Source organism: Trichogramma pretiosum, unplaced genomic scaffold (genome assembly GCF_000599845.2).
Source record: "Trichogramma pretiosum strain Unisexual culture from Peru unplaced genomic scaffold, Tpre_2.0 scaffold7, whole genome shotgun sequence".
Classification (NCBI taxonomy): domain Eukaryota; kingdom Metazoa; phylum Arthropoda; class Insecta; order Hymenoptera; family Trichogrammatidae; genus Trichogramma; species Trichogramma pretiosum.
In genome coordinates, this window is record NW_019641639.1 from 610,802 (window position 1) to 638,655 (window position 27,854).

At 44.8% G+C, this 27,854-nt stretch overlaps 1 long non-coding RNA gene across 2 annotated transcripts in view; it reads left to right on the forward strand.

Moving 5' to 3' along the window:
- The window catches only part of LOC106656152, an 84,387-nt gene that overhangs the window by 13,680 nt on the left and 42,853 nt on the right, over positions 1-27,854 (forward strand). For both annotated transcript variants that reach the window (XR_001339471.2, XR_002763489.1), the window contains exon 3: positions 16,118-16,155. This is a non-coding gene — a long non-coding RNA (uncharacterized LOC106656152). The remainder of the gene's footprint in view (positions 1-16,117; positions 16,156-27,854) is intronic.

The window sequence follows — 27,854 nt, forward strand, 5'->3', positions numbered from 1 at the left end:
ACCAAAACTGCGCTCTTACACAATCGAATTTGATTATAAAAGTATCTCCTGAATCGTTGCATTGAACATCTCCAATTATCGTTAGACTGTCAATTAGGCTACATAAGGCAGAGGTCACAAAGATGCAACTAGTCTTTATGCGGCGATCACGCGATATCGAACGCAATATATGCAACGAAACGATGGATATAATACCTGGTCGGGCGGTCATCCGTGAAGGACGACTAACATCGTAGATTACAGAAAATATATACTCAGGATAAGATCATGTAATCGTTTTGTGCACGAAATACCTTCCAAGTGGATCGAGGCGCAGTTTAGGATCGGCGAGCGCGCATATGTACTTGGCGAAATTGACGCGCGCTTGATTGAGTGATGCTACATTGTCGTGCACGAGATCATGACCGTCTATTTTCGTAAATTTACAGCGCGTGAACTATTTATAAATTATTCACGTGCTTGCAAGAAACATCGTAATCCAATAATTTTTACATATTTGTTCTTGGGAAACGGCGCACGACAGGTTAGCGGTTAATATGCGTATGCAGAAATGCTCCTATCTACTCTCCGTGGCACTTCCTTTTTCCGTGTTAGAAAGCTCGTGTATATCGTGAAACCAGCGACTAAACGTTACGCACAAGAAATGGCAACGAAAAAGGCCTGTGTACATGCTTGACACAGATAAAAAAAATTGGTTATCTCGCGTACTCGGTGGCGTATATTCTTCGCCTTTTTCACGCGACACATGCATGCGCGGAAGAAGGAAGATTAAATTTGTCCTTCTCTCGCATGATGAATGAGAAATCAAAAACTTTTGTGTTGTTATCAACACGACGATGTACTCTTAATGTTTCTATTCTTTGCTTACAATCATTTAAGAGGCGGAAGAGGTGGCCGCCTGAGTTTTGATAAAGCCTAATTACTTATCAACTTTTTGTAACCGATAGCTGGTTAGGGTTACTTTTAGATTTCCGTTCAGTCAATGGATATCATATAACGACGTAAAATCTCTCAAGTTTTTCGATGAACTTTTAACTTGTTCTAAAAGAATTAGAAAATAAAATATCCATTCGTTCGATGATTACGAACAACAGTAGCGGTAGCAGCGATGCGTCGATACGAAGTTAGCTTGAAAAAAGGCGCCAGTACCACCCGCTCATAAAGAGAAGAATTATCGATTACTAAAGTCCAAGTCTAGAGATGAGGAGGCTCGTGCAACGTTTCTTCTTTTTTGCAACGTCGAAGGGCGGCCGCAGAGATCGCTTCACTGTCAGCGTTACTGCTGCTGCTGCTGTTGCAGTTAATTGTGCGCCAACAGCGTGGGAGCTGATATATAACGGTCAAAGTTTTCATCGTACGCTCGGCGAGCTTTCGCTTTGCTCCCTTCGTTTGAAAAACATACTCGCGCGCGTGCACAGGCTCACACACAGACACACAGACACACAGACAAATACACAGGCGCACACGCAGAGCAAAGCTCGCGCAGACAAGTGGCGCATCTCCGCGTCGTACACATCGAACTTGCCTTTTCTCGAACGCCATTTCAATCGACTTTCTCTCTTCTTTTACTCATTCCTGCGGTATATCAGAAAACTCCCGGACGAGAATCGATAATTATTGCAGTCCTGCGCCATATTCAAAGCTCAAAGTTGAGTATTGAAAAGCACTAGTGCGCGAAAAATAACTTCGTGCAGAGTTGTGTTCTCTCTTTCTCTCTCTTGAATGCGGCAAAAGTGATATGAGCTTGTAAGTAAGCATGTAGCTTGCAGAGCAAACTCTGTCTGCATCTCTTGTACTTGCATACGCGCTTGAAGTTCCTTTAGCCGTTGTATTTGAAAAATTTTCGAGAGCTTGCCTCGTCTTGTAGTTGTTGCATATAGGCGAGGCATTACATTCCAAAGTACGAATTGCTTCTTGTTTCCTATACCACAAGTGTATCTCAATCTCGGATCAATGTGCAGCTGAAAAAAAACTTGTAATAAACGTAATTACAGGGTTATATCGTACTGTAGACTTACTTTTATTAACTCTCAATATTATTAGTTAAATAATCGTACAAAGAAGTCGAGTTACACTCCCTCGTGACGAATCGATGATGTAGCTATATTTTTTGAGTCTCGCTTGAATTATATCGACCTTTCCGAACTTGTTCTCGCACACATGCGTATGGACGAATAGTTTGCCGGCCTGACAAAATGTTCGAGAGGGAGCCACTTGGGACGTTGGGTGTGGATTTAAGCGAGGGTGGCACGAGGACCTTGCAGCAGCGAAGAAGGACATTCTTGGGCTCGTTGATAATTTATTTCTTGCCGATTCGCCTCCTAGAGTCTGAGCTATCTGACCGCAAGTTCAATTTACCGAGCTGTCGTCTTCCAGCTTCTCGCGGGCGTAATACATGCGTAGCCCTTCTCCACGCCTGGTTCTTTATCGTCGTCCACAACTATTTCTAAATCAATTAAAGTTGCCACATGCACATGAGCTAAGTTGAAGGTTGTTTAATCGAGAAACTTAAATTCCACATTCGCACACGCGCATCATACGTGGATTTCTTAATTCCAGTTAATTACTTTCGGTCGTTTCGGAGTCGAAGCACTCCGCAGAGCGTCATCAGCGCAAAAAATAGCGAAAATATCAAGGGAAAAAGCTGCAGCAGTGCAGTGGATGCGCAGTGGTCAGGGAAATTTCATCACTCTATCTCGCTGCTATACACACGGCGTACGTGCATGCGCGCGGCACTGCTTCGTGATAAAAGTGAGCTCGGAGAACTCTACGCACGTTCGTTGCGAATAGCACTACGTGTGCGTCTACGACTGCTGCTGCTGCCGCCGCCGCTGCTACTGCACTCTTCCCAATTTTGTGGCGCGATGCACACACGATTGTGTGCAGGCACGAACGAATAAACGTGCAAATTCAACGACCCGGATCCACACACCAGCACATACACTCAGGTGCAGAGTCGTGCAGGGGCGAGGTAGTAAGCGCGGTGCCACTCTTATGGCGTTGGTCGTCGAATATTTGAAAATATCGATCGACTCGCGCGCTCTCGGAGAGCGTCATGCGCTTACTGTATTTCGCTCGCTCACTCGCACACATACACGGATAGCCACGCGCGCACGCACGCATAGGCCCATGCAGAGAGAATTGAAGTTTGCAAATTTTGCCTAGAAAGAGTGAAAATGAAAAAAAAGTTGGGGAATGACGAGTATAGTAGCGGCAGCGCCAGCCAGCCAACCAGCCAGCCAGTGCCAACCGAACCCGATGCTGGCTCTGGGCAATTTTAATATTGGCCGAAAGCTGCTTCAGAAGTGATCAGCGCGGATTTCGAATTTTCAACCGCAGATGTATACGTATATAGATTCTTTCGCTCGGTGCCTCGCTCTCGGCTCTCTGTATTAAATTATGTGCGGCACGCGTCTATACGTGCCCGGGCTGGTGGTCAAACAATAGTCTTGTTGGACGAATCGAGCCTCGCCGTTCTCTCTGAAATAAACTTGAGAAATCGCTTCGTTCGTTACCGTAAAAACTGAAATCACGCGCGTAATTTGTCAAAACAAAAGAAAAGTCAAAGTGAGCGAGTAATAAAATACGCAGTGCAGCGCAGCAGGCAGAAGCTGCTCATCGGAGCCGCGTGCTTGTCACCCCTCGCACGGCTCGTATACGCGTAAAGAGAGAACGAGACCCACGCGTACACATAATAATAAGTGGCGCGCGCGCGTAACAGTACATCAAGGGCGTATAGCAAGTCCAGGTGCAGCCGCGTAGTATTTGCAGGTTTGCAGAACGCATCGTTTTCGGGCAGATGCTCTTCTTTCGTTGTCTCTCTCTCTCTCTCTTTCTCTTCTTTTCTAAATGTCACATGCCCCTGACCCCTCTGTACTCCCTTTCCGTATAATATTCTATATTTTTAGCGAAGAAAACGTGCGCAGTGCTCGTAGAGAAGACCCCCCCTTGTAACGCACGAATAAAAATTAAACTTTTTTTTCGGAAAGGAAAAAGCGTGCATACATGTGTATCGATACTTGCAACTACTCGGGCGAAACAAAAACATCCTGTATTGCACCGTGAAAATAGGCAATTCTTTTCGCTCACGTGTTTCACGTACGGAAGCAAAAATTACCAATAATCTCCGTCACGTTGAAACAATTTAGAAGGAGCCGCAACGTCTCGATAAAGCGGGGAGGTGGTTTATCCGTTCATAAGGTGCCTGAGACGCACTTGCACGCCTATAAGAATCTCGTCACGACAATTGTCATAAAGGTAAAAAGCGTATACACAGCGAGTAATATCATGGGGGAGAGAGAGAAAAGCGCAGCGAGGGAGCGAAGAAGCAACAGTGTCGTAGACCACGAAAGCAAGTTCTAAGTGGCTAAGTGACAAACACTGCTTTACCATGCAGGCTAGTATATGTACACAGAACGTAGGTTGCATGCTTGTAGTCCACAGGTGTCCATGGACAATGAATCTCTCTCCCTGTCTCTCGTTTGCTTTCAGCGAAAAAAAAACCCGTGGGTGCATCTCTTGCTCTTGCAAAAACGAGTACTCGCACTGAGAAATAGAGAGAGAGAGAGAGAGAGAGAGGGTGAGAAAGTCGTACAAGCCAAGAGGGTTTTTATACTCATAGCAAGCAGATATTCACATATAAATGCACACTGAGAGCAGCATACTACGCCACTAGGAAGATCGCTCGGGCGGGTCTCTTAATTTTCGTCGTGGAGAGGAGAAGAGACAAAAGGGTTGGAGCAAAAGTGTGTATCGCGCACATACGAACAGACACACAGAGATACGCGTTGAGAAAAAGAGTTTTGCGCAGATATGCTTTTTACCTACGCTAGCAGCTCGCGTTCTTTGGCGGCCTTTCCCGAGTACACAGTACAACGCACGCCCACGCGCGCGAGTGTAGTTTCTGATAACGGTCGAGCTCGAGCGAGATAAAGGAGTTTTGCGCTCTTTATTATGCTCGGCTACGTGAGTACGCGCAGCTGCTGATGTTGCTGATGCTACTGCAGCACTAACTAATGGCCATGCGAAGATGAAGGGAGAGAAATGCATCTCTCTCTTGATACGTAAGAGAGTAAAAACACTAAAAGCTAGCTTGCATCTACAGTGTGTGTGTGTGTGTGTGTGTGTCTGTGTGTGTGTGTGTGTGCTCGTACCACTGTATCTGTTTTGTGGTTTTTTGTTTTTTTTATTATTTCCATCTTCTTTCAAGTACAAACACGTAAGCACTCACGACGACCGAGATAGATGCGTCTTTGTAATTTCGTGCCTGGAAATTCGAGTCGTTTTAAACGATACTTTGGAGATGCTATAAGATGTTTTTATTGACAGTAGATCGAATCGATCAAGGCATTTTGAACTTATCAGCGATCGATTTCACAAATTGTTGTGAACATTTTTTTTTCGAGACTACAGCTGATTTCGGCACCATAATAAATCTAATCAAATTTCTCGTATTTCACGAAAAGCCGCGCTTCGTGACTATTGAGGTTTGTAGATACTTTGGTGACAGTCTCTTAACTTTTGTTGTTTTGCACGCGTATCGCAGCATCTGCCCTCGAAAAGAAACCTATATGGCAGACCACAATACCAACAATGATGGGTGTAAATGCAATGAAAAAGTGAAAAAGTGCACATCTAAGCAGATGTACTTAACAAGAGAAAGATGTCGTTGTCGCTTCTCAAGTTACGCCCACGCATAAGCGCACAGATACAGATAGAGCGCGCGTCCATTCTATCGAGTTGTTCTTTCTGTGCCTGAATACATTGGGGCGCGCTTCGCGATCGAAGAAGAAAGAAGATGGATTTGAAAATTAATCCGCGCATAAGCCAGACACGCGCGCTGATCCACAAATATATAAACCTTGCCTCTGATTGCGCCTGCGTTGCTAGCAAACATCGTAGCACTAATTCTTTGTGTCGCAATAGCCCGGACTGACTAGTGGCACGCGACTCTGCATCTATTATATCATAGAAATCATCGATTTAGAAGCTGTTGTGGTTTTTATTTGTTTGCGGCTATTCATATTCTATTGTATTTTACTTTGCGAGCGTGCTCGACATGAAATTCGGGGGTATTCGATGTCAATATCTATGAGTTATGGGATCGAATGTGTAAATTGATTAGAGAGCATTTAAATTTCCCAAAGCTGGCCAACAGGCAAGATCAAGTTCTTTTTGCCGTCGATCGTCTATCAATGTGTCTTATTTTCGGACAATTTTTTATTACGTGCTCTCTATATCACGATCGTGATGAGATGAAAAAGGAAGGAAGGACGCAACCCTCATGTTGGAGTGTGAAATACACGTTCAATACCCAATGAAAACTGCACCAACAGCGGAAGTAAGAAAAGTACATCGCAGACCGAGCTCGTTTAAATATTTATCCTTTGTACCCGAGTTTCGATGGTGTGCAACTTCCGTATGCGACAAAATACAGCGTGTATAAAAAAAGGCGCCCAGTCGTTCGCTCGCTCGCGCGCGTACGATGCTTCACCCTCAAGGGCTAAATTGTCTCTCCTGGGGTATCATGGTGTGCTCGTTCCCCGTCGTGCTCTTTTTTTTTGGATGGATCCTGATTCCTTTTTCGCTGGCTCGTTCCTTCGGCAAATGAATTTCTTCCTCCTTGCCGCGCGCGCATTCTTTTGCGGCGAAATTCTTCCGGGTTAGTAATTAACGAAAGAAAATGACGTTGATCGAGACTGCAAAGACGATGAAAGAGAGACGTGCAGCAAGAGAGAGCTTTGGGGATGAATGCGCATGCCGTGTCTCTATAGCAATCGTGGAAGGAGTCAGCCGACGAGCTGCTGTTGCGTCGAATGAAGAGGAAGAAAATGAGAAAAAGAGAGAAAAAGAATAAGAGAAAGAGAGCGCAGTTCAAAGGATCCTCGAGCCTCAGCCAAGCGAGAAAGATTATGCGAGATGCAGATTTTCTTCTTGCTCGAGTTCTCGCTCGTCTCACTCGAGGTGCGAAATGAAGCAGCGAACGCGAAAGAGTCACGATTTTTTTCCAGCTTTTTTGTCGTCTTATTTCAGTGGACAATTTGGCACGCTCTCGTCGCGTCATCCTTCTGTAACTTCTATATTGCAATAAAAAAAAAAGAGCTCGTACGAATCCAAGCCATCTCTACTCTTTATGAAAAGCTCGCAAGTTCAAGTTTCGTCGTCGGCCCTAGAGTTTCGATTACGACGCTCTCTGCACAGTCACCTATACGTAAAGTGTTGCATACGTGCTGTAAGTGAGAAGCGATGAAGCATCAAACAACGTCTACAATACACAAGCAGCCTGCACACACGACGTCCTCGATTTTATGCACATCAGTCGGGAATATCGATCCAGTCTCTCTCTCTCTCTCTCTCTTTGGTGAATGTCGATGATGCACATCGATGACCTCTTCGATACGTATCAAAGAACTCACATCCATGGGGTTAACGTCGAGCTCGTCGACTGAGATTCGCACCAATGCATAATCGTAAGTGAAAATGTCTGCAAGGTTAAAGTGTCTCGAGTCTCGCTGCAATAATAACTGCTAAAATATCAACTTACTCGATAGAAAGAGAAGCTGCCAATTTTAATCGTGAATTCCGCGAGCTTGTAATACCACTAGGCGTTTAACAGATCGTCAAGGTACTTAAAGCTCATATGTATACGTAGCGAATATATAGTTGGACATTAAGCTTCGATACGTCGTCGATTTGCCTAAACAAGCAATCCTCACTCGCGCCAATCTATATACACCTAACTCAGTGCCCATATACATGTATATATAGTTGTATTGTATGGGAGCTTGAGTACCAATCTCTAGACCATAGCCCCGTATAACCCGTAATTCGCTGACGTCGCGACACTCCCACGTAGTTTGCTTGCGACTAGTTTCAGGCGAGCACGTCTCTGCGTCTGTGTGTTTGCTCATTGCGCGTTTACATGTGCAAATGTATTCGGAACGTCATAAATGCCAACCAAATATATCGTAATTGATACGAGCCTGTCAAAATGTACACAGCCATCGTGAGCGAACTCGACGATTGATCAGAACTATTATCGAGCCATTGCCTTCCTGACTTAACCCTTCGAGCTTTTGATACTTTTCTTTGACGCGAAGTTTGTAGCGAAGAAAAGACAACGACAAAGAAGCTGCTATATGTATATAGTGCTTGCACAGGGTATCGTCAACTCGTAGCTCACTAAAGATCTTGTAAAGAAACCCCGTGAGCCGAGTCGCACGGCGCCGCGAGTATATAATATTCACGCTCTCGGTGCGTCGTGTAGCTTCAACAGGTTTGCCAAAGAAAAACGAGTTCGACGCCCAAGTAACACTTTTAAAGACTCTATAGAGAGCCGAGTGCTCAAGCTTCCAGAAAATACTTTACTTGAAAGAGAGGAGAGAGAGATCTTTGCTCTCAGCTTTTTCCGCTTCTCGCTATGTCAAAGCTATAGTGGGTATATTTACTCTCTTGTGTAAGACTCTCCCTTTGTTTGAAATTCGAGACCATCTTCTGCTCCGTCTTGTTCTTCTTCGCTCGAGTTTTTCCCACCCTCCCCCGTTCCGATACTTGCGCATATACATAATCGCGCAGAAGATTTTCCGGCCCGGCTGAAGGAAAAAGGAGCAACCTGTTGATATCTTTCTTAGGAGTTGGAACGTCGTCGTTTACGTATTATACACGATCTTTGCCTCTTTTATTTTACCCCAAGCGAGCACGCGCGTAAGCAGTATGCCAAGCCACCGGCAAAATGATCGGGGGTTGAGAGATTGATGACGGCCCGAGCTTGTTTTCTTATCGCTCGCTTTCAAAGATGCTCCTTGATCGTACTTCTCTCTCTCTCTCTCTTTTCTACTTGACTGGATAAAGTTTCATGCTTGCTCGTAGACATCGGGCTCCGATATAACCCTAAGAAAAAGTTTCCTATCTTTAGACGCCTGCTTAACCCAAGGGATTAGAACGATAAAATAACTTGTGCGTCAATTTTAGTTCATTGCTTGGCATTAATCGTATTGATCAGTCGATGAAAAATATAAGTAAACAACACAATGCAATGTACTGAATTAGACCGATCATAATTCAATGTCGTTGACTCGATAAGCAACTAAAGTTACGTTAATTTGATACTGGCACCGTCAGCAAGGCGTTACACTACTTGTCACCAGTAGCAATGGCAGCTCAGGCGCACTAAAGCAATAGACGCTCTACGAAACGTGACGTGTACACGCATATACATATAGATACTTACAAAGCCATAGACGTCACACACAAGACACTTGTTGAGTTGGCTCTGCCGTACGACGGGTATCGTCGTCTAAGATTGTACAAACTATAAGAAGCCACCTGTTGCGCTGAAACCTCACACTCTTGCCTTCTCGCTTCCTTACGGGCAAGGAAATTCCATACCCAAGAGAACGGCCCATCTCGGAATACTAGTACGTAAGACGGGCGCCTCGGCAAAACCGCCCCGAGTCACGCGCAATTTCCGCTTTACAGTTCGCGCGTCTGTCAGGCTCTCGTAACCCCGTGCAAAGCATAAATTCACGCCGACTCTGATGCAATTCAGCACCTTCATGCGATTCAATTAACTAATTATCGTTTAAGCTTCAAAAATAATCTCGGCGCCTATTTGTTCTGTCTTTGACAGCTATTGGAATATTATTGCACTTGTACACGCGGCGTTAGAAATAAACATGCGCGTCGAGGAGTAGGTGAGCAGCTCGTGCCAGCAGCAAGTGGAGATTAGACTGCGCGCCTGCAGGGGCGTCTCCTGAGAGTCCCAGGCCACGTGTTATGCCGATGCTGTTTATGTGTGTATGTGTGCGTGTCTGTGCGCGTCTGTCCCTCGTCATCTCATAACGCCCACCAAGTATCGTTCGCTATACTAGACTCTAATCGATTAACTTGTCAGACGCTTTTTTCTCTCAAGTTCAATTTCGACATTATCAGGAGTCTGTGAGTTTTTTTTCAATTGTTAGTATAAAAACGAATCATAGAACTATAATGTGATATTTTTATAGTTTATTCGCTACTGCAAGTCGATAAGAAAACTACGAACATTTTCTATATTTTAAAGAAAAATATGATCGAATGACCATTCTTTCGCGTGCGAAATCGAATTTCCAGTCACTTAACACGATTGCAATAAGAGAGATGGAAAAGAGTTACGTTTATCCGAAGAACAGAAGAAGCGAGTATAGATCACCGATGCGAGCAAAGAAAATGAATAATAAAATGAAAAAACAACTATGCAATTGATACAAAACGCGTTGGCAGAGTGCAAGTTTACGTAATGATGCAAACGTAGGATATATCCGGCATTCTCTTACGTACATCGGTGCAGCATACACGTATCACGCAATAAAGAACTATTGAATTATCGACTGATGGCGATGTTTTATTTTTTCATTCTTCAAAAGCTCTCGTCATATCCGTAAATATGTACGCGAGGCGTGTACGTATATGAAACACATGTTATTTGACAGTCTGCTTAGTCTTATCTATTAGCTTGAGCGTGCAACGCGTAGATACACATAAACCGACGCTGCTATTAAATGGCTACTCTCGAAGACAAGCGTACTTATTTTTTTTCTAATTGCACCGTACAGGACAATGAAAAAAAAATTGTCATTTCATTGCTAGTACGCGAGGTATTTTTATTCGCTCGATAAGAGTTACATTTCTAATATTTTTCCATTGCAAGAACCGAGGAGAAGTACTTTTAATTAGATCTTTTTGACTTTGCTGTATAACGACCCTTTACGTATAGACAACTAGCAGCGTCGTTAAACGCTTAATCCTACATGAGTCCAAGTCTCACGCCCATGTCGTACGCGAAAGAGACAAAAGTATATACGCGGTACTTCCCTTTTCTTATACAGAATGGACAGCAAGCGTATATAGACACGCACAAGGGCTCCGAGTAAAGAAGAATCGGACGAGCTCGCAAAGAAAGCCGTGTTTATTATGTATCATCTACGCAGGGGGGAGGAGGGGAGGTACTCGAATCTACTAAGTTGAGCGATGATTAGATTCTGGCACGTGGCCCGTCGTTTGGCGTTGTTAGCGTGACACCCCCCAACAGACATCGCGAGTACATCGCTGCGGCGCATAAGACCATTCGGTCGAGAACTATCGAGCAGCCCGTAGCGCATTATAGCCTCGGGACCAACGTTGAAAGATAATAATACAGCTCGTCTTTGTCAATGGAGATTTTTTATACTGCCCATGACGAGGCGCGAGAATTGCAATTCTCTGCGAGTACGTTGACACGATCGGGCAGCCAATATACATCGGAAGGATACTCAATGATATGGAACAAGAACTAGAATCAAAACATGTCTTACGTGAGCTTGAAAAGGGATTTCGAAGCACAGCAAATTGATTTTGTCATCGTTATAAAGCTTGCGGTATACTGCAAGATGCTCGATTTTATGAAACAATTGACGACTTGGTAAATGCTAAGTCAATATTTATCCCATGATAACATCTGACAATTACTGACTCAAGCAATTCGCAACGATGAGTGAGAATATTATTCTCCTCGGGCATTGATTGCGATTTGTATATTTAATCGGTCGAGAAAAACATTACATTAGAACGTTGGCTGCCTGGTACATCTCGTCCCTCGGTGGGCATATCCCTTGCTTTCGAAACAGATGCACGAGAGCGGCACCGCCGAGCAAGGAGACAAATAAAAAACGCAAAAATTAAAAGTCAATTGCATACACACAGGCGCGCGTATATAGAGACATACTACGAGGAGAGCGACGAGCCTTGCAAGGCACGTGGAGCCGCCGCAAGATTCGATTTTCAACCCCATCGTCCCTTTGAGGCCATATCGGCGCTTCTGCTGGCGTGGTGGTGCGGCAGCGACGATATCGCTATATTATGGACTGGTAGTCTCTCTCTTGAGGTGCAGCAGCACTAGCTCTTGTAGCAGCGGCATCGGCAGCAGCAGAAACCACGAGCGCCTTTTATTAGGTTACAAGAGCGCGTCATATGAAAAGCAGTCCAGTTTCTCTTTGTCTAGCGAACCATCTGTCACCCTCCTTTATACCCGAGCCGAGTATGTGTATGTGCGGACATGTACGTGCAATATATTCGTATTGATACGCGCGCGACTATATAGGTCTGCGTGTGTGTGTGTGTGTGTATGTGTGTGCGCGTACGACTTTTTCTTTATCTCGAAACGTCTCCCCCGTGTCGAGCGATATAAGTCTCTCTCTCTCTTCGTCACCCCCTTGTTAGCCTGGCTCCGCGAGCGATACATATTAAATCCTCGATGATTTTTCGTCGCTGCTTTTCTCCGATCGAGTTTACTCCCGTCGATGAAATGACTGTAATACCATTGTGCGCAAAGTCGCGCGCGTGTGTTTTTGGGTATATCGATCGCGCAACCGCGTAAAAGCCTAAGTGGCTTACGATATTGTTGAGGCACGTGCCAAGTCTTGGTTTTCAAAAATTTGTTATAAATCTTAACGGAGCACCATGTGCTCTCGTGTAAGAGCAAAGAAAAGAGAGAGATACAGACAGACAGGGCGATGCTGCTGCTGCTTTTAATAGAAAATTAATCTCCTAAAAATGAGGGTGGATACAAGTACATAGTCTGTCATTTCAAAAGTCATCGATCATCCAGTTATCGAATTTTATTATTATTGGCGTCTTCGTGAGGCACGCGTCATCTGTCATGTACGCAATGAAAATAAAAATTGAGGATATTTTTTCAGAAACTTTTGTAGATACGGTACATTAATAAATAGTAGACAATCGATTCTTTGGCTATCATCGACAATTATATAAGTAATGAAAAATTGATAACGTGTCAAAACCCTGTAAAAGAGAGAGAGAGTAAAGTCGTACTCGAGATTTTTATCTTGCGAAGCCCCGTGCGCGGTTCGCGTATACGCAAAAAAGCTCGTTCTCAAAAGTGAGGACCTTCAACATTTATCGCGCTTATACCGCGAACGGGCATATGCGTCCGTACAATGATGCGTCATCGATGTCAGAGAGAGACGAGCATCATTGAGTCGATTATCAAAGAATAAGATTGGCCGCTTTGTTGCTACTTCAGTCAAGCATATGTACAGCTGACCATGTGAGTTGGAAAAGATAAAAGATAGATAATGGGCATAATGCGATGGTCGCCGCGCAAGTTTACGTAGGAGAATCGCACATGCGTTGGAGCGAGTCCGTATACGACGAGTATCGATTTATGTACTTTACACCTATACTTATATTCTCGCGTTCGAGCACTGGGAATACCAACTTATCTTTCCGTAAAAGTTTGTTTGCCAGTGAGCGGCTGCAGCTAGCAGCTACATCGAATGGGATTTCGCACTCGGTCTGACCAACGACGTGGACTCGAGGTAAATCGCACAGCTCGAGCTTTACAATAATGCCCAGTCGGATTTTTCTGCCTCCGCTCGCGCATGCGAGAGTTCAATGAGAGTAAATACCTATTCCAGTGCATTGTACACTTGTAGAAACCAAATACATGCAGCATAGAGTTCAAAGGTACTAGACCGGCTACTGTGTGGTACATGCACAGTGGCATCGCTAAGTACGCATAGAGAAGCTATTCCAACGAAAATCCCCACTAGCGCCATTAAAGGATTACGAATCGTCATTATTTGGCATTACGCTATCCGTTGATTATCGGATTGACTAATAAAGTAGGCACCGGTAGTGGCGCGCCTGCACTATGCCGCTGCTGCTGCATCATCACGAGGGAATTATTTTGTTGTAATACGGCGTGTATATAATACGCACGTAGCGAACTTGCGTACAGCGAGGGAGGAGTGGATCGATGTAACGCTATCTTTTCTAAAATCCCGCGGCATCATCGCGCGAACTCGTGTACGCCACCGGTTAATAATCAAGTTTTACTTTACGATTTCCGATCTTGCTATGTTTCGCGCATAATAATCACGTGAGATTACAATTGTTTGATTGGAATAATCAGTGCTGGTGACTGTGCCGACTAGACTGTATACAACTTTTGGATCAAGTCGCTTATTACAGCTCGGGTTATTGCCAGCTTTGATTTACCTGTTACACGAAGCACGCTGAAAACCCCTATACGAGGATCACTCTGCGTACTCGAAACGTATACAATGTACAAAGAAGCTTGATGAGCCACTGAAGAAAAGTTGCATTTGCGTGTATCGAATATTAACGACTTGCTTGAGAGAGAGAGAGAGAGAGTGCAAGTCGCGTCGAAGGAAGCTCGTACAAAGTCGAGATTCCAACACAATAGCCCAGTGGTACAAATGCTACGAGCCACTCCGGGGGCTAGAATAACAAACTCGAGCATCGGAGATTGCAGTGTGAGGCGCGGGCATGTATCAGCTCGCCAAGTGTGTGCGTCGAGCTATATACACACGACGAAAAGTGGAGATGGTCGTCGGTTGCTGGAAGACGCAGCCGGGAGAGCAGGCAGTAGTACGACTACGACGGCGGACGGTCACTGCTGCATACACAGATACGACACACATAGCTAATACATCACAAACTTGGAAAACAAAGAGGATGGCTCGGATCCGAGCGGGAAAGAGGAGCGCGCGAAACTTTGCCTATTTGTTAAGTCTTGAAGCGCATGCGACTGAAACAGACTCAGATACGAGCCGAAATGTTACTGCATCTCTCTGCTACCGTCGCTGCTGCTGCTGCTGCTGCCTTGTATCTACGAAGGAAACAATACCCAAACGAAAAGGAGAGTCGCTAGACTCCAAGGCGTCGCGCGCAGGCAGGCGGATGAAAGTTTTAGCTAGCCGCATGTGGGAATTCAGTTTATATATGCTAGACGGGCCAGAGAGCGACTGCAATAATACGCAGCGCGCCACCAGATAACTGATGCACTTCTTTCCTTCGTCCAGCGGCCCGACTCCATTATCAACCGCATGTACAAATGCACAATTTAGCCTTTTATTGGAATAACTTTGGGATTAAAAATCGAATTGGCGCGAGCGCCGTGTGCTGCGGCAATACGTGCCTCTCCTCGCGCACAAAGCATTTCAATATTATATATTATGCGTCTGTTGACTCGACGATGCGCGCGTCTGCGCGTATAATACATAAACTGCAGTATCACCGAATAACGAATCGAAGCGAGACTTTGTTCTTTCGGGCGCGTAAGAGAATATATATACCCCGTGTGCGCGCGCGAGGCAGGATGACGAGCTGCCTGACTGCCTGCCTGACTGCAACGCGTGGAGGGGGACAAAGTTTTGCAAAAACGCGTGACAGCTTATACAACGATCCGCGCATTATGTAAGCGTGTGTGTGTGTGTGTCTATGTGCTCGCATGTACTTTGGTTTGACGCTCGAAGAAAAGGGGATTCACTAGCGCGTATACGTACCTATACACACCGAACGACAATAATATTGCCTTAGGGCCAGACAACCACATACGCATCCGCGTGAATTTTCGCGATCTTTCTCTCGCGAGTCAGCGTGAAACGAGCGTACAGTATCCAATCCGTATGAGTTCGCGTCGAAAAATGAATATTGCGTTGTAGGAGAAAACACGCAGATGACACTGCGCAGTGCACCGGGTGTGCTTGCAATTATCAATCTTTTCTTTCGCTTCGAAAGAGGTGCAAAAGTCTCTCGAAGAACAACTCCCTTTGCCCCCCTCTCTTTCTCTCTCTCTCTCTCTCTTTCTCTTTCTCTTTCACCGTCGTGAGGAAATCTTCTATACATACATTATTCAAGATGTTTTTTTCGGCACTCGTATCAATGCTTATGCAACACGACTCCAAGGGTACGATTGTCGCCGGTGCATTCGATTTATGCACGCGGCGCAGTTACGCGAGCGCGCCTCGTTTCTTTTTATATGCAGAGATGCTTTTTGTCGTCTACATGTGGGGTGTAGCGAGCGAGCTGCGAGTGTATACGCCAAAGGCTCCTTGAGACGCGACTCGCGAAAGCCGATTTATTCGCAATCCCCCAGACACAAGAATAATCAAGAGTGTTGCTTCGACTCGACGTCGTTCACGCGAGGTTAAAAAGAAAGTTTAAATCAGACGCAAATTACTTTGCTTCTGTACCGATACGATGCGAACATTTTCGACAAATATACTTCTCAACTATATCTCGATCAATATATTAATGTATAAAAATTATTTTGTTGCAGAGAACCACATCTTGAGCATCGGCAAGATCGCAACAACTGTAAGTATAATAATTTTAATTGCACATATGTATCACAAAAAATTTATTCTGCAAGCTTTTCGATGCGTATAAGTAGCTCCGTTTCTCGGTCTCGTTGCAGCCCAGACGCATCGGGCTCGACTCTTATTTCGCTCGTACGAATAGCGACTTGAAGCTCGCTACGTATGACATAAGAATAAAAACCTTGCGTGTAATCATCCGTTCGCTGATTCCTTCGTTTCCCCTAATAAAAGTCTCACTGTCAGCTCGCGAACGATTCAACTTGCACAAAAGCTCGGTCGCGTCTTCTCTAGGCTCACACATGCTAAACTCTTATCCTCGTGTTGGTAATACGCGTACGGAGTATACGGCGCAGCGATGCCTGCCCGCAGCTATCCAGATGATGCACACACATGCATACACGACGGTACACGTATCTATCTATCCCGCAACTCCCTCTAATATATATGTGCGCAGTAGTGGATAAGACAAAGCGATACAGACAGAAAAAAAGTAGAGAATTACACATAAAGAGAAAGAGAAAAAGGGAGAGATGCACCCACGCCACACGCTCACATACATGCGCACCCACATACGGGTCAGAAATTCTGCTTGGCAATGCACCATCTGCGAATTGCACTTTTTTTAATTTCCTGCGCGCCGCCCGCCGCAAGGATGCAACGACGTCGTTGTCTCTCTTTCTCTCTCTCTCTTTTCACTATATCCACGTTTACCCTCCTCGTTCGCTCTCTATCTCTTTTCTCTGATTCTTTCAAAGAGTTTCGTTGCATGCATAGCTCGTAAGCGCGCACAGTACAGACGATGATGTCTCTGTGCTGATCTGCAAGGAAATCGACTTTGTGCCCGCGTATATATACGTATATATTTACGCTGCTCGATGAACGTTGAAGGGGTTCGAATTGATGACTGCGGCAGACCAGCTAGGAGCGCATGCGAAACTTTTGATTTTAGCTTGACGCGCGCGCGCTGCTTACTTGTCTCAAAATTTATCGCGCGCGATGATGAAAGTGATTTTTCCTCTTTGTGGATCGTTCGTCGAGTGATTTTCTCAATCTCATGACGCGATCGCTCGCAGATGTAGAAATATAAACGCCGTCATTCATCTTGCGCTTGATCGAAAGTCTTCAGAGAACTCGAGTCGTGAATGATGACTGGCGAGCGTGAGAAGATCTCGCCAAATTAGATTAGCTAAAATCTGCAGATAACTTTGATAAAACAAACAATTAAAAGCGTTTATTAGTTAATCGTGATACAAAAAACAGAAGCCTTCGAGTTGAGATTTTTCGTAAGTAAATAACTCCATGAGTAAATATCTACAGACAGAAGAAATGAGCATACTACCAAAAAAATTTGATTGGGTTTGCAAACTAGATTATGTAATACACTCGTTTTTTCCATCTGTGTAAACTCGAGAATTAGCAATTTCTTGCATTGTACTTGTCGTGGAATTTTGCTCCACTTGGAACGCGAAGAAAAATTCATCGAGGCAGTCTACGCTCAGCCATGCATGCCCACATACTGGCTCTTACGTATGTACACACTCGTTTGAAAGCAGTACAAGTCTCATTCATAAGACTGTTTTGAAGCGTAAGTAAGGGCGGTGCAAAGATCGTCGGCGTTTAAAGAGCCTTAGTGGCAACATGAGTAGGTATATGCGTGTATATAAAAAGCAAGTAAGCAAGCGACAGGTTTTCAAGGTGTGGCGCGTTTTAAAAGGATGGCCCGAAACGCAGCAGATGCGATCGCTCTCTCGAAGACGGGACAAATCCTTGTATCTATGCTTTCTCCTCTTGTGACGCAGGGTATATAGTATAGACACTTAAGGACGCGCGCGACCTCGAATTAGGGTCGATCTGCATCGATCGTTGCTAATTTGGAATGTATAGTGCTTAACATACCATAAATTTACTTCCTTTAAATTAATAAAATATTTCCAGATGTTTGATAAGTGCGCGGGTAGTAGAAGCGTGCCTAATCGAGTGCCAAGTTCCTGAACTTTTTTTCATTGCATCTATTCATTCTCTTCGAAGAATTTCATGATCCAACACAGGACCGCATGAATTTTAATAATTTCATAAATGTTCACAACCATTAAGTTGAAAGCATGAATGTAAATACAAGACCATGAATCCAGTGGCAATAGACGCTGAAAGAGACCAAATTATATATTGGTACACATCTTGACCACGGGCGCGTGCGCCGACGAAAACGCCCACACTTTTCTGACAGAAGAATAGCCGACTTTGCGGAGCGTCACTAAGCCTAGGCGTACGCGGAACACGAGCTCTTTTTTCTACTTCAGTCGTATTACTTACTTAAATGATCCATAGAGATCCATTGGCGCGTCGGATAATAAAAGAGAGATCTTTTTATTGACGATCAGATAATATTTTCAAACGTGGATCCCCTTGTAGCATTAAAAGTCAATTTTCTATTTGTTAGACCTCCCCCGCACGCGCGCGCGCGCGCACAATAGACGCGCTTGTCACTCGATCCTGCGTGAAAAGACGACGCTGGAAAAAAATTTGCCGCCGCGCTCCGCAGTCGCGTATCGGTGATTTATATTATTATTCCTTGCCTTCGTACACAAAACGCCTTCTGTGTAGCTTGCGACCAAGTTAGACACTTATTTTCTTTCACTTTTTCTTTCCACACCGGATATTACCCCGTGTGGCGATTAACGACACATTATTGGCCGTAACGCTTGACCGATCTATTCATTTTTCTTTAACGAGCGTTTAACACCTCGTTGTTGTCTGAATAAAGATGTTTTTCTCGATGAGCTGTAAAAAAGTGCGTAACGCGTGTCTTTCATTTACAATCGCGACGATATTCAGCCTGCACGGACCATTTACTCGGATTTACTTGGCAATTAACCGTACAAATAATGCAACAAATAAATTTAATGTCGAATGCCGTTGCATGAATGAGGTCGAAATGAATTGACGGTAATCAGTGTGGCCGCCGTTTTTACATGAATAACTTATGATTTTTCTTCTATAAGCTCGAATGCTTGGCAAAGATAGCGATTCGTTCATTATTAGCACTTCTTTTTCGCAAATGACTTTTAATCTTAAATTGAAATTAAAATTTTATTCGACTCATACTTTAATTTTGACGTTATTCTATAACACGATGCATGAAGTAGCTAAATGGAAACACAAGAAAAAAAATTGTCATCGAATATTGTATAATGTAAGAAAAATATCGGTTCAGTCACCCATCATTAGAATCGACTAATCATAGTACAGAATAAATTTAAATTGAACGAAGCATTTTTCGTTCAATACGTGTAAGATAATTTGCCAGGTTTGAAATTCACGTATAATCAACTCACGAGCAAAAAATATGTCAATTATAAATAAAAAATTGAATCTAAAATGATGCGGTTGTCTTGGATATTCAAAAAATACATTCAAATATTGCAACAGATGTACGCCGATGCAGACAAGATCACGTTATATTATTTACGTCAACGTAAAAAAAAAGACAAACAAAAAAAATTTGCCGAACGCAATAAGCGCGCATACGAAGTTTGGAAAAAAAGCCGTGAAACGCTGCTGGTTTTTCTGCGCGCATGATATAAGCGCGCGTAACATAACAAAAACAATTTGAAAGGAGCAAAAGCGGCCAATGTAAGCGCGTGCATTTCAGCGCACACACGTACGTACGAGGCGCGCGCGCGCGTATGTGCACACACATTAACAATCAAACACAAAAAGCTGCAGCACAAGATTGCACAAGGGGAAACGAGAAAGAATTAGAAGGAGAGAGAGAGAGAGAAAGGAGAGAGAACCCCTAGTTGATCTAAAGTAGTAATGCGTCGCGTACTATCGCATACCTGGAGCAGCTGCTCCAAGTTGAAGAACCGAGCGCCGAGCTCCTGTGTGTAAGCGCTCTGTATATAGGGTGCAAAACAGAGACAGAGAAAGTGAGCTAAGTAAGGGGAGCTACTTTATGTACGGCGGCAGCGTACGGCAGCGATCGCGTATATAAGTAAAATGCGCTTACTCTCGATTTTTCGCGCAGCTACCTATCCTATATATACCTACCTTACGTTACATTATAAAGTCGAGGTGGGACGAGAAGCGAAAGAGAAGGAGAGAGAGAGAGGGTCACGCATGAGAAGAGGCCCATCTGCCCCCCCGCGTATACGCATGTAACGACGTTCGAGTGACGTCAGGTGTGACGAACGGCTGTCTTGCTCCAAGCTGTTGATAACGACACCGACAGCAGAGGTATGCGCGCGAGGCTTGCACGACCGTATGCCTTATTGCAATACCCAAAGGGACTCGCCGTATACGATGCTCACCTTTCTGGCTCATCGCGAATTTACCAACGCTCTATAATTAGTCCGATGAGTTTCAATTTTCAGAGCCCACGACTCGATGCATCAAAGTGTAAAAACAAGAAAAACAATTATTATGACATTTATTCTGATATTTCATTTTTATTGCAATTTGGGGAACAATTTTTTTAAAAATTGTTATACTTTAACATTGGAAACAACGAAAAAGAGCGAAACAATTAAGCAAAACAGAATTGCTTTCGCATCTAACTCGCTGTTTCTTCGCATACTATTTTGTCCTTTACAAGACGAGCTACAAATTATAACGAAGTTGGTCGAGTTGGCGGTCCCAACTGCAGCAGATATAATCCCTGCGTATACATGTATACGAAAAATATATGCTTATGGACGCATATAAACGCACACAAGTCAGCCGCACGAGTGCCGGGCTTGCGTGTGCCCTATTAGTACGAGAGAAGTAGGGATAATTGCAGCTCGTGACGAGCTGGCGCGCTCTTTCTCGAGTTCCTGTGCAGTCGAGCTAAGGGGGTGCTGCCGCTGCTGGTGGCATACAGTGCGCGAGACTCGATCCTCGTCCCTCCCGCCTTTCCTCAGCTGCTAGTTGCCCCCCCTACCTCCTTCCCGCTCTTGTCGCAAACGTACGTATATAGTTTTCAGGAAAGTCGAGGAGCGCGCTACACCTACACCTCGACAAAAGCCCGAGTAAACAAGCGCCTTTGCTTTGTATCCAGTTGTGCAAATTATTTCGACAAACAAAGTTTATTATTAATTGCTGGCTTAATTAAAATGTATAAAAACACTCAGCAAAATCTAAAAAACCGTACGGCGAGCTCGAAACGAACGTATCGAAATTGATATAAAACGTATAGACGAACGAAGGACTGGCGTAGCGGCGAGTCGACGCAGCGAGAGAAAGAGAGATAAGCGTTTCTATTCTTGGTAGGCGTTTTTCCTATCACGCACTCGTGTACGTACTGAATATAAGAGCTCGCGAGGCCCGGCAAACGCGTTCTCTGCGTGTTTCAAATTACTCTTTATCTGCCTCTCGACGAGAGGAGGCGAGCGGCGGTCGTCGCCGCCGCATATGGGGCGACATCTGCGAAGATGATAGCCCGGGACGCAGTCACGTATCATTATTAGAGGATGATGAGACACTCCTCTTGGTATTAAAGCACATGATACGCACTGCTAGCGCGCGTACATACGTATATATGGATGCGGCTCTGGCACTTATGTCATTCTCGTTTCGCAAGGACGGACAATTACGCAGTTTTCAGTCATTCTTCTTTGGAAACAAAACACATATACCGCGCGGCGCGGTGGGAGCCGCGGCGCGCGAGGATGTGACGACGCGCGTACATGTATGCTCGTGCGGGGGCATTATCTGCGTGCGTGCACATTTTTCTCCGAGGAAGATAAAAAATGATAGTCTCTTCAGTTTTTAGGATGTGGAGATTTTTTATGCACCAAGCGCGCGCGCCTGCATACATGGAAATTCTTGAGCTTGGATTATTAGCCGCGCTGCTCGTGCCATTGTTTCCTTTTCGTTTTTTTTCAAAAGCTGACGCACGCGTGTACAAGTTTCTATTTGTGTATGATATATATTACGAAGCACAAGAGCACAGCATTGAAGAGGTCGGAGCGCACAGGTGCACGATATCATAAACGGCGTGCGTTCGAGTCTTGTCGTACCAAGTTCAGATAATTATCCTGTAATAAGGGAAAGACACCTACTTACGAGTTTCAATTTTATACTTTAGAATTTTAGATGACAATTGTGCACTACAATACGTGCTTGACACAAACAGCACGCGCCAGCGTATAAGATGACGAGTATCGAAGTGGTTAATAATACGAAGAAAGTTGAGACAAGACGATGACGAAATGCCAAGTCATCTGGATCGATCGACGTCCATCGTACGTCCCCGTACATCCTGAAATATAGTAAATAAACTCTGGCGCGTGCCCGTATGAGCTCTCGAGTCATCTGGTCATACTTACCTCCTGCGACGCACTCTACATATACCTATGTATATATGCGCACGCGGGGCCTTGTTAATTCTCTCGGTAATCGTCGTAGTTGTCGTCGAGCTTTATGCGTAGATGCTAGCTACGTACGTACGCTGCACTACACAAATATATCATGCTCGACGCGCGGCAAATGGCAAATGTTCCGCGGGGGGGCCTCTTCTATGCTCGGCGACCTTAAAAATCCATATACGCGCTTTACGCATCTTATAATGCGATACACAATGGTGGTAGCCGTAGCAGCAGTAGTAGTAGTAGTTGCCGTGCGCGCACGCATATACTTAGTCGCGCGCGCGCGCGTGTGCACAATATAATACCGCTATATTACCTTTGGAAATGGGTACGTATGAGTACGAGTGTTAATGTGTGTGTGCACGTATGTGGATCGGAGACGAAGAAGAGAATAAGAGAAAAAGAGAGAGAGAACGACGAGGGGACCCCGCCGGTAACCCAACATCTGCCAGACGACGAGCGCGCGCATAGCAGGGCCCGCTAGGGTTCTTTTGAGACAAAGAAAAAGAGAGAACGACGAATGACGCTTAGGCGTGCGCAGCTGCCCTTATACACCGGCACGTATACACACACACACACACACACACACACGCATACTCCGACGTATAGCAAAGGTAAAAGGTCCCCTTCTTCCAAACGAGGACTTGATCCGTACAAGTCCGCTCGCACATACACGTACACACACTCACGTACATTATAAGGTGCGCTCTGTGCACGATTGCACCCTCGTTCGTGTGTGTGCGTGTGTGCGCGCGCATACGAGCGCACGGCACGCGTCTCTTGCGCTTGCAACGCTCTCGGTGGCTTGGCGCGCTTTTCTTATTATTTATATACGTGTATGAATGATAACCCCCTTTTTTCGCTTGGCAATTGTAAATATGTATTGCGAGTGGAACAGTCGAGCGCAGATTTATTGTGCCTGCGTGAGCTCGAAAATACTACGCGTTTTTGACTTAAACACTCTTCGTGCAGAATGATATCATTGCTTAAATTTTTCATTGGGTGACCTATTAACGCCCAAAAATGTCATGGATCGCACTAAAGATCACGGCGTTTCACGTACCGCATCTCATTTTGATTCTTCGATTTGATCTTTCGGAGTCAGCGTTTTTTCTTTCATAAAATCCACTGAACAGACAAGTTAAAAAATGAAAAGAAAGAAAAAAGGAGAATCAAATGCCAAGATCCTCGTCAATGCTCGAGCAAATGTTGCTGCTTGCCACACCACAAGAATGTATCGGCTGTTGGCACGCATACAAGGAAGAGGGAACTTTTATAATGTGGAGGCGGTGCTCGAGAAAAAAAAACTAACGCCGTGAGCATCCGCTTTTACCTTCCATCATCTTCAGCAATGACATGTCTCTTTATATTTTTCACTTTCTACCGCAGACAAGTGCTTGTATTGTATCAAACCTGCAACGTAACAATACATCCGAAATTGGCTGCACTTGCCGAGTCTAAATATCAAAAAAATGATTTTCCCCGACGATACAGTTATTTGCAAAATTCGCTTAACAAACTCGGATATGTAGCACATTAACCGAGTCATCGTAGCAAGTAACTCGCTGGCCTGTTTGAACAATCGATCGAACTTGAGCAAATAAGAAATATGGATTCAAGATAAAGCCAGAAGGATCGGTTTCTTTTTTTTATCGAAATGGTAAGGGATTAATCAGAGTATATGGTAAAGTTGGCATATGGCGAATGGCTCGAGAGGCGATCAGAGAGACTCGACGGCATCGCCGCACCGTTCTCGGAGTCTCAGCTCATTCTCTCATATCGGACCGACGACTTGAACTCGAGGATGGGTTTGTGGATACACAGAGATTTGAGCCAGGGCTCTGCTAATCTTCCGAGCAGACGTACGCTAATGAAAGAGCTCGGTGGACGTCGTTTCCCTTGTCTTCTTGGATACATATATAGAATAACTGACACAACCCTTTTTTTTGTTCCTCGCGTCATTTCTTACATTGTCGGCGCTTTTTTCGCCACACTTTCTGCCATTATCAGTCATTTGGCGGCCCTCGCGCGATATGCGTATACGGTTGGACATTGTTCTATCTTTGGGCTCTCGTTTTTTTTCTCGAATGCCAAATGAATGGACTAATTAATGAATCTGGCTATTCTTCACTCGGCGTAATTTTTGGCAGACTTACAAACAATTTATTATGCGTGATGAATATTACAAGTCGAAAGGGTGTACGAGACTCTTTCATTTTAATTATAGTAACGAGTAGTATTATTGCAGGCTACTTTTGGATATATTTGTTGATAAAACCTTCCCGCGGGCACTCAGCAGCGGATGTATGAGTAAACGCGATCGTCTGTAGAGAAAATGAATAATCGATGTTCGTTGTAATAAGATGAAAAGTGCAGAGCGGTCAATCGATTCGAGCGCGAATGTGCATCGAAACCTCCTACGATTCACGTATAGTTGTGGCATCGAGTTCAGGTGTAAGAAAAATCTATTCTGCGATTCGAAGCAAATCAACAAACACGCAGACGTACACACATGCTCGTCGTCAAACAACAGGACTGGCATGCCGCCCAACAAAAAAAAATCCTTTCACTCGTGCGTCGAGCGTAACAATGAATGGCATACGCGTACAGTACGCACTCTGGGCTCAGTATACGAATTGAATAAGTTGCAATCGAGGCACCGGCATTCTCGCAAGTATTTTTGCACGCGAACCTAGGTATTAAGCAGGAGCATTACAGGCTGCTGCCACTACTATACTATATACACGCGGCTCTCGGGTCCTTATTATTGCGACGATGGCCCTTCGTGTGTTTCGCTGCTGCTCGGCACTCCGCCGTTCACGCACGCATACACACGTATGTATTTTCCCGATCGTCGACCTACCCCCCTTGTACCTCGTGCTTGGGATGTGTGCGTGTGTACGCATCTGCCGAGGCACGCGACTTGGATGCTGCTGCTCAATGTGGCTGTTGCCTCTTGCTACCGCAAACTAACTTATTTGGAGAAAATATCATTTGGCTTCCAAGTCACTGCCACGCCTCGCTTCATATTCTAGATTTAGATTTAGGCTTTGACAACTCTTAGACAATAAGAATAGGAAGGCTCTCGTAATTTGTGGCTTTTATAAAGAGAAATTGGAACCATTAAATTACTCTAAAACGCAGATTTTTCAATTTCTGTCACGTTTTATGAAAAAGTAAGAAAATCGACGAACGGGGTGTGTTTATCAATATTCCGTTCTATAACATACGGACTATCGAAGAATGAGGCATTCCATAGGCTAGATTCGCTCTAATATCGTCGACTCGTTGACACACACCGTGCGCGCATCGACGCTAAGGCGCGACAGATGAATAAATCAGTACCTTTGCATTAGACGCCGCACACAGCGTGTAGAGGAGAAAAATTCAAAAGGGTTGGCCGTTGCTCGATTGTCTCGTTTCTGCTTTGCATCTTGACGGGGTTTTGTTCCGGTTTGCAGGCTCTTTTCGTCATTTTTCTTACATACACCGTACAAAATACATCCACAGATGTCCGATTGTGTGTGCATCGCGAGGATGATCCATCCTCCGATGGATTTGTATTATTATTGGTCTTAGTGTCCGACACGCGACTCTTTCCCCCTTTTTTTCTCGAATCAAAGGCTTTTCCATACTGTGCGAGTGGCGTATGCGATTCGGCCAGGTGTGTTGTCGTCCGCAGATAGATCACGCAGTCTACATGCATTTATTTTCACTGTCTCTACCCACTGAAATCTTTGATTTATTCTTTTGCATAGGCAATTTCTTCAAGAAACCAGTAGGTTTCTTACTTACTTTTACTTACTAAGGTATTCTTGGCGTGATATTCAATGTTATTTGCTGTCTTTGAAAAGTCTTCAAAAATCAAAGGGGTGATCATAGTAGTTCTGCAGCATTCAGGAATGGATGTACGGAAGTTATTGTTCATTTCGGAAGTGATGATTTTTGGATTTTTAGAAAAGTGTCGTTACTTTGAAATAGAAAATGAATAGGTTCCAGTTTCGATCGATGTAAAAAAAAACACGATCTTGAGCAGCCGGTAGTTTTTAATGTTAAAAATGAGCTGCATCCAAAGCCATCGTGAGCTGCAAAGAAATAACCGAACTACGAATCGCAGTGAAAAATGCAGCGAATCGAGTCAAAGAACTTGGGTCGTTTTCTAGGTTGTGGCAGTGGCTGGTGGTGCGGTCATCCACCTGCAGCAACAAAAATGTCGTCTCTGCGCGCGCTGCTGTCTTTTTTTTATCAATTTTTTTCGTTCGCTCGTCCGTCGTCGTTGCGTCGTCGTAGACCAGCAGCGGCAGCACAGAGGCCGAGAGAGAAAGAGAGAGAGAGTCGATCGATGAATTGAAGCGTCCTTCCCTTCCTTTTTTGGTCAGCAACCCGCCCTCGGACGGTCGCTGCAGCAGCAGCGTACGGCCAATTTCATCCCTTTCGTCCTCTCGCTCGTTGTCTATCCCCTCTTTCAAGTATGCTACTACTACTACTGCTACTACTACTACTACTACTACTACTACTACTACTTCTACTCTGCAACTCGTTTCTCGCTCTTTTTTTGCGTGCGTGTGCAGATGCAGCTCTACCCTGGACTTGGCTGCACGTACACACATACACGAACGTGCATTGGATTCTATCGCTATCGTATCTTCGCTCGGATGTGCAGCGAGCGCGAGGACGTTCGTCACAGGCTTGTGCCTGTCTGTGTACACGCGTGTCTGTGTGTGTGTGTGTGTATGCAGCCTGCACGGAATCGGATCGGAGACCTCCCTCTGCTTCTCTCTCTTTTCCAATTCCACTTCGCTCTCTCTCTCTCTCTCTCTGTCTCACTCTCGGTTAGCTTCACCCTAGCTGGCCGGACATTACGTTCGCTGCAGTCGTATAACCCTCCGATCTCCCTTCTATATACGTCTGTCTCGCTCACTCTTTCAATATATATTCCAGGCGTACGTACGTACGCGTCGGCAAGTGTGCGTCTGCGTGAGGCGGTCTATATATTATATGTACGTACTTTTGGAAGTATTCGAGAGGGAGCTTAGGTGCAAGTGCAGTGCAGCGTTGCATCCTCGCATACGCGCGCATTTGCGCACACACACACACATGCACACACGTGAGGCACACGCGGAGAGCCGGCAGAGCTACGTATACTTTTCGAGTGTTTGTGTCTTTACAGGCGCAGAGTTCTCCATCATTCGTAGCTGCAATCCCCTCGCGGCTGCCTATCGCAGACGCACGAATACAGACGCGAGCGCAGTCAGACAGATATAGATGCACTGGACTTTATACATATGTGAATGCTCTCTCTCTCTCTCTCCCTCTCTTTCACTCGCTCGCTCTCTCTCAACTGCAGTAG